The sequence below is a fragment of the Bombina bombina genome, chromosome 1 (genome assembly GCF_027579735.1).
Source record: "Bombina bombina isolate aBomBom1 chromosome 1, aBomBom1.pri, whole genome shotgun sequence".
NCBI lineage: Eukaryota > Metazoa > Chordata > Amphibia > Anura > Bombinatoridae > Bombina > Bombina bombina.
Window position 1 is genome coordinate 194,253,934 of NC_069499.1, and position 15,605 is coordinate 194,269,538.

Below are 15,605 nucleotides of genomic sequence, written 5' to 3' on the forward strand. Positions count from 1 at the left end.
TTTAATCAAATGCTGCGTTAGGCTCCAAAAAAGGAGCGTAGAGCATTTTTACCGCAAATGCAACTCTCGATACCAGAGTTGCTTACGGACGCGGCCGGCCTCAAAAACGTGCTCGTGCACGATTCCCCCATAGGAAACAATGGGGCTGTTTGAGCTGAAAAAAAACCTAACACCTGCAAAAAAGCAGCGTTCAGCTCCTAACGCAGCCCCATTGTTTCCTATGGGGAAACACTTCCTAAGTCTGCACCTAACACTCTAACATGTACCCCGAGTCTAAACACCCCTAACCTTACACTTATTAACCCCTAATCTGCCGCCCCCGCTATCGCTGACCCCTGCATATTTTTTTAAACCCCTAATCTGCCGCTCCGTAAACCGCCGCCACCTACGTTATCCCTTTGTACCCCTAATCTGCTACCCCTAACACCGCCGACCCCTATATTATATTTATTAACCCCTAACCTGCCCCCCACAACGTCGCCGACACCTGCCTACACTTATTAACCCCTAATCTGCCGAGCGGACCTGAGCGCTACTATAATAAAGTTATTAACCCCTAATCCGCCTCACTAACCCTATCATAAATAGTATTAACCCCTAATCTGCCCTCCCTAACATCGCCGACACCTAACTTCAATTATTAACCCCTAATCTTCCGATCGGAGCTCACCGCTATTCTAATAAATGGATTAACCCCTAAAGCTAAGTCTAACCCTAACACTAACACCCCCCTAAGTTAAATATAATATTTATCTAACGAAATAAATTAACTCTTATTAAATAACTTATTTCTATTTAAAGCTAAATACTTACCTGTAAAATAAACCCTAATATAGCTACAATATAAATTATAATTATATTATAGCTATTTTAGGATTAATATTTATTTTACAGGCAACTTTGTAATTATTTTAACCAGGTACAATAGCTATTAAATAGTTAAGAACTATTTAATAGTTACCTAGTTAAAATAATAACAAATTTACCTGTAAAATAAATCCTAACCTAAGTTATAATTAAACCTAACACTACCCTATCAATAAAATAATTAAATAAACTACCTACAATTACCTACAATTAACCTAACACTACACTATCAATAAATTAATTAAACACAATTCCTACAAATAAATACAATTAAATAAACTAGCTAAAGTACAAAAAATAAAAAAGAACTAAGTTACAGAAAATAAAAAAATATTTACAAACATAAGAAAAATATTACAACAATTTTAAACTAATTACACCTACTCTAAGCCCCCTAATAAAATAACAAAGCCCCCCAAAATAAAAAATTCCCTACCCTATTCTAAATTAAAAAAGTTACAAGCTCTTTTACCTTACCAGCCCTGAACAGGGCCCTTTGCGGGGCATGCCCCAAGAAGTTCAGCTCTTTTGCCTGTAAAAAAAAACATACAATACCCCCCCCCCAACATTACAACCCACCACCCACATACCCCTAATCTAACCCAAACCCCCCTTGAATAAACCTAACACTAAGCCCCTGAAGATCTTCCTACCTTGTCTTCACCATCCAGGTATCACCGATCCGTCCTGGCTCCAACATCTTCATCCAACCCAAGCGGGGGTTGGCGATCCATAATCCGGTCCAGAAGAGGCTCCAAAGTCTTCCTCCTATCCGGCAAGAAGAGGACATCCGGACCGGCAAACATCTTCTCCAAGCGGCATCTTCGATCTTCTTCCATCCGGAGCGAAGCGGCAGGATCCTGAAGACATCCAGCGCGGAACATCCATCCGGACCGACGACTGAACGACGAATGACTGTTCCTTTAAGGGACGTCATCCAAGATGGCGTCCCTCGAATTCCGATTGGCTGATAGGATTCTATCAGCCAATCGGAATTAAGGTAGGAATTTTCTGATTGGCTGATGGAATCAGCCAATCAGAATCTAGTTCAATCCGATTGGCCGATCCAATCAGCCAATCAAATTGAGCTCGCATTCTATTGGCTGATCGGAACAGCCAATAGAATGCGAGCTCAATCTGATTGGCTGATTGGATCAGCCAATCGGATTGAACTTGATTCTGATTGGCTGATTCCATCAGCCAATCAGAAAATTCCTACCTTAAGACTTTGGAGCCTCTTCTGGACCGGATTATGGATCGCCAACCCCCGCTTGGGTTGGATGAAGATGTTGGAGCCAGGACGGATCGGTGATACCTGGATGGTGAAGACAAGGTAGGAAGATCTTCAGGGGCTTAGTGTTAGGTTTATTTAAGGGGGGTTTGGGTTAGATTAGGGGTATGTGGGTGGTGGGTTGTAATGTTGGGGGGGGGGTATTGTATGTTTTTTTTTACAGGCAAAAGAGCTGAACTTCTTGGGGCATGCCCCGCAAAGGGCCCTGTTCAGGGCTGGTAAGGTAAAAGAGCTTGTAACTTTTTTAATTTAGAATAGGGTAGGGAATTTTTTATTTTGGGGGGCTTTGTTATTTTATTAGGGGGCTTAGAGTAGGTGTAATTAGTTTAAAATTGTTGTAATATTTTTCTTATGTTTGTAAATATTTTTTTATTTTCTGTAACTTAGTTCTTTTTTATTTTTTGTACTTTAGCTAGTTTATTTAATTGTATTTATTTGTAGGAATTGTGTTTAATTAATTTATTGATAGTGTAGTGTTAGGTTAATTGTAGGTAATTGTAGGTAGTTTATTTAATTATTTTATTGATAGGGTAGTGTTAGGTTTAATTATAACTTAGGTTAGGATTTATTTTACAGGTAAATTTGTTATTATTTTAACTAGGTAACTATTAAATAGTTCTTAACTATTTAATAGCTATTGTACCTGGTTAAAATAATTACAAAGTTGCCTGTAAAATAAATATTAATCCTAAAATAGCTATAATATAATTATAATTTATATTGTAGCTATATTAGGATTTATTTTACAGGTAAGTATTTAGCTTTAAATAGGAATAATTTATTTAATAAGAGTTAATTTATTTCGTTAGATTTAAATTATATTTAACTTAGGGGGGTGTTAGTGTTAGGGTTAGACTTAGCTTTAGGGGTTAATACATTTATTAGAATAGCGGTGAGCTCCGGTCGGCAGATTAGGGGTTAATAATTGAAGTTAGGTGTCGGCGATGTTAGGGAGGGCAGATTAGGGGTTAATACTATTTATGATAGGGTTAGTGAGGCGGATTAGGGGTTAATAACTTTATTATAGTAGCGCTCAGGTCCGCTCGGCAGATTAGGGGTTAATAAGTGTAGGCAGGTGTCGGCGACGTTGAGGGTGGCAGATTAGGGGTTAATAAATATAATATAGGGGTCGGCGATGTTAGGGGCAGCAGATTAGGGGTACATAGGGATAACGTAGGTGGCGGCGATTTGCGGTCGGAAGATTAGGGGTTAATTATTTTAAGTAGCTGGCGGCGACGTTGTGGGTGGCAAGTTAGGGGTTAATAAATGTAATACAGGGGTCGGCGGGGTTAGGGGCAGCAGATTAGGGGTACATAAATATAACATAGGTGGCGGTCGGCAGATTAGGGGTTAAAAATTTTAATCGAGTGGCGGCGGTGTGGGGGGACCTCGGTTTAGGGGTACATAGGTAGTTTATGGGTGTTAGTGTACTTTAGGGTACAGTAGTTAAGAGCTTTATAAACCGGCGTTAGCCAGAAAGCTCTTAACTCCTGCTATTTTCAGGCGGCTGGAATCTTGTCGTTAGAGCTCTAACGCTCACTTCAGAAACGACTCTAAATACCAGCGTTAGAAAGATCCCATTGAAAAGATAGGCTACGCAAATGGCGTAGGGGGATCTGCGGTATGGAAAAGTCGCGGCTGAAAAGTGAGCGTTAGACCCTTTAATCACTGACTCCAAATACCAGCGGGCGGCCAAAACCAGCGTTAGGAGCCTCTAACACTGGTTTTGACGGCTACCGCCGAACTCCAAATCTAGGCCTTAGTTTCTTATCTATTAATTTGTTCTCAAAAGCCTTATTTAATGTTAATTCTATTTCTTTCTGAATTTTACTTACAGGGTTGTAATTTAATTTCTGATATGTTTCCTCATCCTTAAGTTGGTTCTCTATTTCATTTATATAGTATGTTCTATCTAACACTATGGTAGCTCCACCCTTATCAGCTTTTTTAATGGTAAGCTCTCTTGATTTACTTTTCAGCTCTTTTATGGCCTTATGTTCACCTTTAGTTAGATTAAACCCTCCAACTTTGTTCTTATACTGTTTTTTTAGAATTCTTCTTTCATCCTTAATTTTCAATTTATCTATATCATTACATACCAGATTGATAAATGTATCAACACTATGATTGTTAGAAGATGGGTTAAACATGCTTTTATTTTTTAAAGATAAATCTTTCAATTTCCAATCAATTTCCACATCCTTATTTTCAGATTCTAAATATTTGTTCTCATGGAACCACGTTTTCAATTTGATATTCCTAAAAAACCTCTGCAGATCTTTATTTAATTCAAAGAAATTGGTATTTGCATAAGGGCAAAAAGAAAGTCCTTTCTCTAACAAGCTTAGCTCTTCTTTAGTCAGTTCTTTCCCAGATATGTTTAATATAGTGGACAGTTCAGATCTTACCCCTTTATGCAATTCAGTCCGTTTTTCAATTGAAGTATCATCTTTGTCTTTACTCCCTTCTGTTTCCGTAACTAATGATGGAATTGTCTCCCTCTCCTGCTCGATCTCCTCGGGCCACCTCTGCCCCGGCCTCTGCTTCTTACGGTGTTTCCTCCCACCTCTATGCCGAGACTTTTGTTGCTTGAGTCTAAAGGGGAGGAGTCATCTGATTAGGCTTGTGACTTTGTCATATCCCCTTCCGGTTGTGCTCCTTGTTCACGAACCCTATTGGCTCTGCGTGCTCCAGCTCTTCTGTTGCCATAATTGTTATTGCTGTTACCATGGGAACCGTTTCTCCACTTATAAACTCTCCCGGTAAGATAGTCCGCTTCATCCCTTTGAAATTTTTGTCTTTTCCTATCTTTGATTACTTTCTGCAGTTCAGTTGTTTTATTTTCAATCTGTTTAATCAGGGTTTCAAAGTCTTCCGATGTTAAGCTTTTTGACAGCTCCTCCCGGCTCTATCTGAAAATGGAAAGTAAAGCTACAGATGGAACGAAAATGTTTGCCTACACAGAATTTGATGTGGCCAGAATCACTGCCTTATCTAAAGGATCGAGAGACTTTTTGCATGCAGCACCTGCTGAAAATTTAAGTAAAACACTTGAACAGATGACATATAAAAATGCAAAATGGAGCCTGCACGTAAGCACCTTATCAGAATATTATAGAGTAAAAAGGATACCGAGAGGTCTTAGGATGAGCATCTGTCCCACATTACTAAGGGATAAAAAAGAGTATTGTGACAAATTTGAATCTATAATAAACAAATGCTCCTACGACCTAATGGTTCTGACAGTGGAGTCCCTAATTGAAGAAATAGCAATACAGGAGGGAAAGATTAAACAGAGCCGGGAGGAGCTGTCAAAAAGCTTAACATCGGAAGACTTTGAAACCCTGATTAAACAGATTGAAAATAAAACAACTGAACTGCAGAAAGTAATCAAAGATAGGAAAAGACAAAAATTTCAAAGGGATGAAGCGGACTATCTTACCGGAAGAGTTTATAAGTGGAGAAACGGTTCCCATGGTAACAGCAATAACAATTATGGCAACAGAAGAGCTGGAGCACGCAGAGCCAATAGGGTTCGTGAACAAGGAGCACAACCGGAAGGGGATATGACAACGTCACAAGCCTAATCAGATGACTCCTCCCCTTTAGACTCAAGCAACGAAAGTCTCGGCATAGAGGTGGGAGGAAACACCGTAAGAAGCAGAGGCCGGGGCAGAGGTGGCCCGAGGAGATCGAGCAGGAGAGGGAGACAATTCCATCATTAGTTACGGAAACAGAAGGGAGTAAAGACAAAGATGATACTTCAATTGAAAAACGGACTGAATTGCATAAAGGGGTAAGATCTGAACTGTCCACTATATTAAACATATCTGGGAAAGAACTGACTAAAGAAGAGCTAAGCTTGTTAGAGAAAGGACTTTCTTTTTGCCCTTATGCAAATACCAATTTCTTTGAATTAAATAAAGATCTGCAGAGGTTTTTTAGGAATATCAAATTGAAAACGTGGTTCCATGAGAACAAATATTTAGAATCTGAAAATAAGGATGTGGAAATTGATTGGAAATTGAAAGATTTATCTTTAAAAAATAAAAGCATGTTTAACCCATCTTCTAACAATCACAGTGTTAATACATTTATCAATCTGGTATGTAATGATATAGATAAATTGAAAATTAAGGATGAAAGAAGAATTCTAAAAAAACAGTATAAGAACAAAGTTGGAGGGTTTAATCTAACTAAAGGTGAACATAAGGCCATAAAAGAGCTGAAAAGTAAATCAAGAGAGCTTACCATTAAAAAAGCTGATAAGGGTGGAGCTACCATAGTGTTAGATAGAACATACTATATAAATGAAATAGAGAACCAACTTAAGGATGAGGAAACATATCAGAAATTAAATTACAACCCTGTAAGTAAAATTCAGAAAGAAATAGAATTAACATTAAATAAGGCTTTTGAGAACAAATTAATAGATAAGAAACTAAGGGAATATTTGTTTAATAAAGAACCTAAGAACCCGGTTTTCTATACTGTACTTAAGGTACACAAGAATTTAGCTACACCACCAGGGAGGCCCATAGTCTCCAGTGTTAATTCTGCTTTAACAAATATCTCAACATTTCTGGATAAAATATTACAGCCAGAGGTGAAACAGATAGCATCATATCTTAAGGATACAGGAGACTTCATGAACAAAGCTAAAGAGTTATGTTTAGAAACAGATACATTTTTGCTCTATACCATGGATGTAAAAAGCCTCTACACGGCTATTAAGCATGAAACAGGAATTGGTATAATTAAAAAAGTATGTAAAGTAAATAAGAAATGTTCAGATCTACAAGTAGAATTTATTGAGAATTTATTGAGGCTTATCCTTTATTGGAATCATTTTTTATTCCAATATGATTGGTATATCCAAGTGAAAGGGACAGCCATGGGGACCAACGTTGCCCCATCATATGCCAACCTATTCATGAGTGAAATAGAAGAAAGAATAGTGTATGAAAATGAGAAATTCCGTCTGTACGGCGCCACCTGGTGGAGATTTATAGACAATGTATTTGGCATATGGTGGGGCAGCGTTGAGTCCCTTATGGAGTTTGTTAATTAAATCAATGGAGCAGTCAAAGGATTAGAATTCTCTATAGAGTGGAGTGAGGAATCAGTAACATTCCTGGATACTAGAGTAACCAAAGAGGGAAATAAGCTAGTATTTGATCTGTATAAAAAAGATACAGATAGAAATACATTACTAAGCTATGATAGTTTCCATCCAAGAGGGTTAATAAATTCATTACCCAAGAGTCAGCTGCTCAGGGTGGACAGGATTGTCACTAACCCAGAAATTAAACAAACAAGAATAAAGGAAATGCAGAAAAAAATCCTAGATAGAGGGTATCCAAGTACATTAATTGAAAAGCACACTAACAATATGAGGAACAGAGAACAAAGTTCAAGAGAAAGGGCTAAAGAGGATAAGTTGATACTAGTCACACAATTTAACCCTAACAGTGAAGAAATTAAACGTATTGTGACAAAGCACTGGCACATATTAAGAGAGTGTAATAAGGAAATTTAGTTTTTTAAAAATCCTCCGTTAATGGCTTACAAGAGAGTAAAAAACTTAAGAGACCAACTCACTAGTACAGATGTAGGGCCTAAGAAACAGGCGAGACAAACACTCCTAGGCAGTAAAAACAAAGGATCATTTCCATGTCTAGGGTGTATGAGTTGCCACTCTGTAATCAAAGGTAAATATTTTTTCCATCCAAGAACAGGGAAGAAATATGAGATAAGAGAACATTACACATGTGAGTCAAAGTACGTTATCTACCTCATAAAATGTGCCTGTTCTCTAATCTACATAGGGGAAACCACACGTATGGTTAGGGACAGGATATGTCAGCACCGTTCAAATATACGGTGCAAAAATCTTGAAGCCCCAGTGTCCCATCATTTCTTAAAATGTGGACACCAGATAAGCCAATTATGATGGCAAGTCATAGACAGTGTGGGTCCCCAGAGAAATGGGAGTAATCGAGAAAAAATATTGAAAGAAAAAGAAATGTACTGGATATTTGAACTAGGATGTATGGAACCAAATGGCCTCAATAGAGACTATGATTGGTCAATTTTTCTGTAATGAAATGTCAATTTTCCTGTAATGAAATATATTGTAAAATTAATTCTATCATTCTCACTATTGTAAATATATGTATTGCTAATGTTCAAATCATGTAAATTTAATGAAAACAGGTCTGCGTAAATTTAAAATGTATTAATTCTCAAGATAGATATATAGGCAAACAGGTACTGATACTTGGTTATAGTTAATGTAACTAAGTAATGTTTTTAAGGTGTCATAATTTTGTTGGTCAGTAGATGGCAGCAGAGCCACTTAATGAAGTGGTTGGCGCGAAACTGAGGGCTTTAAATTTGTTTCAAATGACACAATGTATTAGCATGAGTAAGAGTGGCAACACTCGAAACGTTGCATTTTATGTCTGTAACTTAAACAGAAAATAAAGAATATTTGATATAATAGTGCTGTGGACAAGACTATTTGTATCAATATATTTGAGGGTATACAATGGCAAGATGATTACATGTGGATTACATGTGATGTATCATCACTTTACACGTGCATTCCATATAAGCTGGGCATTAAAGCCATACAGGACACGTTAGAAATCACAAACATACCCCAAAATCACCTGGAATTTATCATAGCAGGTATTACGTTCATACTGAACCATAATTATTTTATATTTGAAAAGCAGTTTTATCAACAGGTACAAGGGGCTGCGATGGGGACCACATTTGCCCCATTGTATGCAAATTTATTCATGCACAACTTTGAGGAAGAATACATATGGGCTAACAATCCCCACATAAGTAATCTGATTCAATACTATCGCTATATCGACGATATTGTCATGATTTGGAGGGGATCAGAGACTGACTGTGGAGATTTTATTGACCATATGAAAAATAATAATCATAATCTCAAATTTATTTCCAAGATTGACAAACAACAGGTTGAGTTTTTAGTTATTTTACTATTTATTGATGAGAACAGTAAGGTAGCGGTAGCTAATTACCGCAAACCAAATGATAAGAACAGGTTCCTTAATGCCAAGAGTGGCCACCTATCAATGTGGAAAACCAACATTCCCCTGGGACAGTATCAACAAATTAAAAGAAATTGTACCAGGGAGGTGGATTATAATAAAGAAATTGAACTGTTAGATGCCAGATTTATTAAAAAAGGGTATGACCTGAAAACTATACAAGCAGCTAAAGATAGAGTCAAATACATGGAAAGGGAGACGATTCTGAAACCTAAAATTAAAAAATCAGTCCCCGAAGGACTTGTACATAATAATGAGGTCAGGTTTATTACTACTTATAACGAGGGGAGTAAATATATCCAAAACATCCTTAAAAAACATTGGGGGGTTTTAAAAGCAGATCCAATTCTAGTTGGGACATTACAGGAGAAACCCCTAGTGACGTTTAGGAAAAACAGAGATCTGAAAAATATGTTGGCACCTACAAAATTACGCTGTGCAAACAGGGACACTATATCCAATACAACATGGTTGGAACAGAAGCCAGGCACATATAGATGTGGGGTTAGCAGATGTGGGATGTGCAGTTTCATTGAAAAAGGCAGCTATTTTTATAATTTTGACAAATCCAATATGAAATAAAAATGTAATTGTGGCACTAGTTATGCAGTCTACCTCCTTAGCTGTAGTTGCAATCTTATCTACATTGGCAGAACCAAAAGGAATGTACGACCTAGGCTGAGTGAGCATGTTAACAATATTAAAGCTGGACTAACAACACATAGAGACCTATTTATCAAAGGTCTGTTGGACCTGATCCGACAGTGCGAATCATGTCCGACAGACCTCGCTGAATGCGGAGAGCAATACGCTCTCCGTATTCAGCATTGCACCAGCAGCTCTTGTGAGCTGCTGGTGCAATGCCACCCCCTGCAGATTCACAGCAGGGGAGGTGTCAATCAACCCGATCGTACTCGATTGGGTTGAATTGTGGCGATCTCTGTCCGCCTGCTCAGAGCAGGCGGACAGGGTTATGGAGCAGCGGTCTTTAGACCACTGCTTCATAACTGCTGTTTCTAGCGAGCCTGCAGGTTCGTCAAAAACACGGGCACTCAAGCTCCATTTGGAGCTTGATAAATGGGCCTCATAGTGTTTCTGAACACTTCAGAATCTGGCACAATAAGGGCCCCATGTGCCTTAAGATTCAAATCATAGATTGGATACCACCAAACAGATTTCCAAATAGATTACTAACCTTGAGAGGCAGGGAGTCATATTACATTTACCTACTTGAGTCCATGCATCCTCAGGGTTTAAATATTGAACTTGATCTTCAGGTATTTATGTAAAGACAGGATTGTTATTGCCTGCTTTTTATCTTAATGTTCACTCATGCATTTATTTCAGAATATATTTATTAATCTTCTAAAAAGAATTTAATCGTAAACTTTTTAACAATATTAATTATAGGGATATTTTGCAGTGGATTTTTTAGTGGACATAGTATTTTTCTATTGATATGTTTCTTTTAAATGTTGCCATTATATTGGTTGCATACTATGAGTGCTAGCAGCAGTGGCTTTGAGTCATGTTAGATCCTGCATTTGGAACTTGCTTATATCCGCACAGTATTTGTTTTAAATGTTTCTAAATGTTATACTGTTTTTAAATGTTGCATCATTTCTAAATGTTGCATTATTAGAATTGTAATTGTGCATTTTCTATTTATTTAGATTTTTTGAAATTATTTAGCCTGTATATGTCCAATCAGCATACTTTGTGTTGACGTGCCACATCTTGCTATTGGTCAGTTTCAGTTCCTAAAAGTGTATTGGTTCATTTAAAAAGCCGGTTTGAGTCTCTGCATCACATACCATTATCTCTTGAAAAGTCTGAGCGCACTCAGAAGAAACGTACGTAGTAGATATGTGCGATTCGTTTCAGATCGATTCAGAAATTTGGCCGAATTCGTTAAATTCAGAGATTCGGATCGATTCGAATTTCCGAATTGAAATAGTGTCGAATCTACCGAATAAATCCGAATTAGTTTGGATTTATTCGGTAGATTCGGATGGCCATGGATTACACTAGTATTGTACAGTATATTAGGTTATATCACTCTGCTATGGATTATACCTAATACACAGCATATCCCACCTAACACATACCGAAATTCCGAATTTCCGAACTGAATCGAACCAAATCCAGCCAAATTTTTTTCGAATCCGAAAGAATCCGAATGAATCCGAAACGAATTCATTTGATTTTTTCCGAATTCGAATCGATCCGCCATTTTGCTGTGTGAACATACTTTGCATTAAATTTACTTCACTTGAGTCGGGCTGCGCCTGTTTTCATTTAATTTCAGCCTTCGGTAGTTCTTTGATAGCTGATTTAATCTCTGTGATTGTGATTGGTGCTTCTAGTTTATCTGCTGTGTCTGGGGAGAGTTTGTTTAACTTAGCTTCTTGGATGTAGCAGATCATTTGCACTAGGTGTTTGGGGGAGGAGTCCTGACTTAAGTTATATAACTGGTTGTAATAATCCATAAGGGTGTTGGCTATCCCTTGGCTGTAATAGGTGTGTGAGTTTGTTGATGATCATAATTTCTGTACGTACAGGTTAGTTGTTTTAGTGCTCTCGCAAGTTTAGGGCCAATTTTGTTGCCTTCATAAAAGTATGCCTTCTTGAGAAATAGTTCTTTTCTCTGGTCTTCTTTAATTAGAAAGTTATTTATATTGTATCTAATGGTTGGATAGCAACCATTTTTTAATGGTTGCTTTTTGCTTAACTGGGATTTTTTTTATTTAAAATTGTTAGATCTTTTTTGTATAGTAAAGTTGGTAACATTTGGAATAAGTACACAAGTTTGGGGAAGAGTATTATCTTAATTAGAGACACCGGTAAAACTTTCATCATCTACTATTTTAACAATTAACCATTTCTAATTAAGGTTGTACCATTGTGAAGGGTCCCTAGATAGATTAACTCCTAAATATTTAATGCTGCGGTCAACCAGCTTAAAGTCAAAGCCTAAAGTTTCAGTCGGATGAATGGGTAAAGCCACATAAGCTCACACTTATCTCTTTTGATTTGATATTACAAAACTTGACCAAACCCTGCAATCAGTGACATTAAACAGGGCAGGTTCTGGTTGTGATATGAACAGAATTAAATTGTCTGCATACAAAAATAAATGTTTGGAAGTGGTGCAGATTTTTGTCCTTTTTGTCTTCTTTCTGATTCTCCCTGATAATGGCTCAATAGCAAGATAAAATAAAAGGGGTGACAATGGGCACCCCTTGCTTGTACCCCATTGTAGGGGAATTCTTGGGGAGAAGGTTCCATTCACTAAAAACGCTGTCTGCAATTATTTATATATGCTAGAAATAGCCACAAAGAAAGAGCCCTCAAATCCAAATCTGTTCAATGTGTAACACGTGGTCCCATAGGACCTTATCGAAGGATTTCTCGGCAGTTTGTCAGTCCAACCCTTACTCTGATGTCTCCAATAATGTGATAACATTAGCTGCACCTTCCTGATGTTAATCACCAACAATCTGCCTTTAACAAAACCTGTCTGATCACTATGTATAAGGCATGATATAATGCCCGCTAAACTATCTGCTAAAATGTTTGTGAATATTTTATCGCTATTTAAAAGCGATATGGGTCTATATGATTCCCTCATGGCAGGATATCTGCCAGGTTTTTTGATAATACAAATATTTGCTTCTTTAAAGCGATCTCCCAACTCACTATTTCTTTGCATAATGGCATTAGTTTGGCTAGACAGTGTGTCTGTCACTTCCTTTAGCATAAGCTTGTAAAACTTGGTGCAGTATCTTGATTTGCTTTCTTAATTTCTGTTAGCAAAATTGGGGAATTTAACTAGGGCATATAATTTTAAACAACTTTCCACTTTTTTTATATTATCTAATGTGCTTTGTTGTCTTGGTATCCTTTGTTGAAAAACATGTCTAGGTAGAGTCTATCTCTGCTGTCCCCGCAGTGGTGTCAGCGGCAACAGTAGTGCATGCACAGAGAAGAAGTGTGTATATTCCGGTTACAAATCCCCAAATCCAGAACTCCAGAATAATTCCAAAATCCAAACTTTTTTTAATTCATTAAAAAAATAAAAAAAAAAGGTTAAAAATTACAATTTTCCCGACAAGTGAGTCACAAACTTTTCTGCCTGAATCTTTGGTTTTGTTCTAAAATGCAATAGAACTATATTTGACGAAAGGAACAACAGTTACCTTTCTGATTACAGTACTGTACTATTTTTATCATGATACTATTGTATACAAAAGTAATACAAATGATATAAAACTGCCTTTAGGTTGCATTATAAACTGTATTATGGCATGTAAATATTGTCTAAATTACATAAGATACTGTTGTTTACATTTGTTCCCATCCAAGCCGTCCCATTTTACAGATGGAAATATACAAATATTCCAAAATGCAAACTATTCCGAAATCCAAATCTTTTCTGAACCCAAGCAGTGTGGAAAAAGGGTTTTCTACCTGTATATGTCTAACATTATCTGTCAATTTAAAGGGACATTTCATTCTCATGTTCTTTTTTTGTTGAAGAGATATCTAGATAGGTAGTGTGCACAGGTATGGAACACTACATTGCAGGAAAAAGGGCTGCCATCTAGTACTCTTGCTAATGTATAAGATTCTTTCAATACTTATGCCATATTGTGTTGCAGACATGTGCACATTTGTGAGCTTACCTTCCTGCTTTTCAACAAAGGATATCAAGAAAATGAAGGAAGTTTGATAATAGACGTAAACTGGAAAGTTGTTTAAAATTCTATGTTTTGTCTGAATCATGAAATACATTTTGGAGTTTAATTTATTGCAAGAAAATGTTTACAGTACAGTTTTCCTTTTACTTTGTAATATAACTGTTGCAAGATACTTTTGGATAGTTAGTAAAAGTAGCTATTGCAGTGTAAGTAACTATTGTAAAATCTGCCAGTATTGTACTCTCATAAATGTAATGTACCCTTTAATATTGACTGGACCCTGGGCGAAAATATTCTTGCCCCCCCCCCATGCAATTTCGCTCTCCACCCCAACATCCCAAAAAACAACTAAATCAATTTTTTTTTCATTATTAGACCAGCAGTGGATTATCCACTGCTGAGCTAATCATTTAAAAAAATGAAATAAATTGCAATATGTGAAACTGGACCTAAGCAGTACTAATAAGTAAATAAATATATAAATTCCTCCACTGTGGATTCATTTAATATTCTTTTGAATGTGATTCTGGTGTGAGGTTAGTTGATTAAAGAGATTTAGGGCAGCCAACAGGAGCAAAGCAAGGTAATAACTGAGGAGGAAGCATGGAGGTGCAATATAAGTTTACTGACTGGAACAGCAGAACTACTATGGGAAGCTGTAAAATCTGAGACAGAGAGAAGAGAAAAACTATAAAAATAAACCTTACATTAATGTGTGAAGTATCAGCATGACACTATACATCAGACACAGCAGCACATGTCACTTCTTTGCTAGGAACAAGTTCCCTCTCACCTTTCACTAGACAATGCTGTATGGGGAGGGGTGTGTGTGCACTCACTTATTCTTCCCACTGACACCTTTCTACAAAGCACTGTTCCCCTAACAAACTTCAGTTAATTGATCTTAGGGCCACAGCAGAAAGAGCAGGGCTAAGCGGACCAGCAGACTGGATGCTGTCTGTCCAAGGCTGCATGGATAAAGTGTGAGATGAGTCACACAGCCTCAAGACTGAAGAGAGCAGTGTATGCAGCTGCACAGATGCTCAAATCCTCACGTGCTTGCCGCTCCAGCTTTCTGCTGCATGTGCCTACAGCCAGCCCTACCCAGAAACAATCCCTACCACCAGAGCAGTTACCTGGTAACAGTGGTAACCCCAGTAGGACCTTTAATGATGCAGTGGGAATGGTTGGATGCTGAGTTTGGGCTTTGCATTCAGTGCTGCACAGTGCACATCTAAAACAGCACATGGCAATAGCTTGACATATCACATGACACCGGCACGGTCTGGCACAGTTTAAAAAAAATATATAAGCAGAGTACTTTTGACTGTGACAGTATTAGGACTGAATGTGTGTGTTCCCCATGTCAAATCAGCAGTCTGGTATGAACCATAAAAAAAATAAAAAAAAATAAAAAAATTTTTTTTAGGACTCTTGGGCCCCTCAACAGAAACTGGGCCCTGGGCAGCTGCCCCTTTTGCCCTGTGTTAAAGACGGTCCTGACCCTGAGACGAATAATAATGAATGGTGTGCAACTTGGCTGGAAAGAGGGCAACAGTAGTTCTGTCTATGACATATTTGTCTCTAAGCTACTCCTGGGTACAACTATAGTAGCATGGTTACTATTCATCATGCTAGTTTTTTCCTTCACAACTT